Below are 1,539 nucleotides of genomic sequence, written 5' to 3' on the forward strand. Positions count from 1 at the left end.
CACATACATAAAAAAGACGTCAGACTGGAATGGCAATCGGTTATAGGACGATGGTTTTCTTATTTAATTTATTCTTGATTCGTTGGAGGCGTCTGGGTTGAGATGTGCGTATATATATTTGCAGAACAGGTCTTTTGGTTGTGAGTGATGCTTTTTCTCCTTCGCTTTTTCTCTTTCTCTCTGTGTGTCTTGATTCCCCCCTCCTCTTTCTCTCTCTCTCTCTCTCTCTCTCTCTCTCTCTCTCTCTCTCTCTCTCTCTCTCTTGTTTTCTCCCCACCATGCCAAAGCTAGTGTTGTCACTCTTTCTTACCCCCCCTCTCTCTCTCCATCACCCCCTCCAATCTCTACCCTCTCACCTTCTCTCTTCCTCTCCATCATGCCAAAGCCAATGTTGGGTGGTTGGCGGGTGTACTGGTGTGGTTTGCTTCTTCTTTCCTATCAAACATCTATCGCCTTTATCTCTCCTTCTTTTTTATGTTTGTTACTCTCTTGTAACACCTCTAATCTTCTGGCGTTCATATAACCTTATGCAGTTGCGAGCGCCTTAAAACCTCTACGAAAACTAAACTAAAACTTTCTCTCTTTCCTACTCTCTTTCTCCCTCTGTCTTTCTCTCTCTCCTCCTCTCTCTCTCCTTGCCACGTTTTCACTCTTTCTTACTGTCTCTCCCTCTCTCTTTCTCCCTCTCCCCCTCTCTCCCACCCCCTCCCTTTCTCTCTCCATCATGCCACAGCTCAGTGTTATCAGACAGGGCCATACCAATGCTGGGACTGACACATCCCATTGTGGCAGTTTACCGCGCTCACCGCCGCTGCGACCTGTAACTCAGCAAAGGCCACCAGGTGACGATGACCCAGATAGCGGAGGGCCACCTGGCTGACGTCACCCCCTGGGCTCAGACCAGGCGGGAAGACACACTCACCGTGCCTTTGCCCTGAAGCTAGACGCCCAGAAACACACGAAGTGTACGAACGTATCATAATATATAGCCCTGAGGCCTTTCTGTTTTGTCTCCATAGACTTGAATTATTATAATATCCTAGACCGGGAACTGTCATGGCCGCCCTTTTTCCGCTCTCTATAAAAACTTTGTTTGTCTGGTGGGCACGGGCTACGTATCAGTCTCGCTGTACTCGGGTGCGCCCGCAACCGTTCCCTCCTTGCTTTTAATTTGTGTTTTAAAATAAAGTCAAATGATGCGCTCCGTCCACGGTGAATCGGAATTACGTCAGACTGCACAGTTTTGGCTATTATTATACAAGTCTATGGCTGTCTCTTATACCGATATGTCCCGGTTTGATCACGATTTCCTAGCATGTAGAAGTGTGAATTGCTCGTTGGTGCTAATTTGCAGCTAATGTTTGCTATGCTACTGGAATCTCTGTCTGTCTGTCTGTCTGCCTGTCTGTCTGTCTGTCTGTCTCTCCCTATCTCTCCCTATTTCTCCCTCCCTCCCTCTCTTTTTCTCTCTCTCTCTATCTCTCTCTCTCTATCTCTCTCACTCTATCTATCTATCTATCTATCTATCTATCTATCTAT

The sequence above is a fragment of the Aplysia californica genome, unplaced genomic scaffold (genome assembly GCF_000002075.1).
Source record: "Aplysia californica isolate F4 #8 unplaced genomic scaffold, AplCal3.0 scaffold00030, whole genome shotgun sequence".
Taxonomy (NCBI): Eukaryota; Metazoa; Mollusca; class Gastropoda; order Aplysiida; family Aplysiidae; genus Aplysia; species Aplysia californica.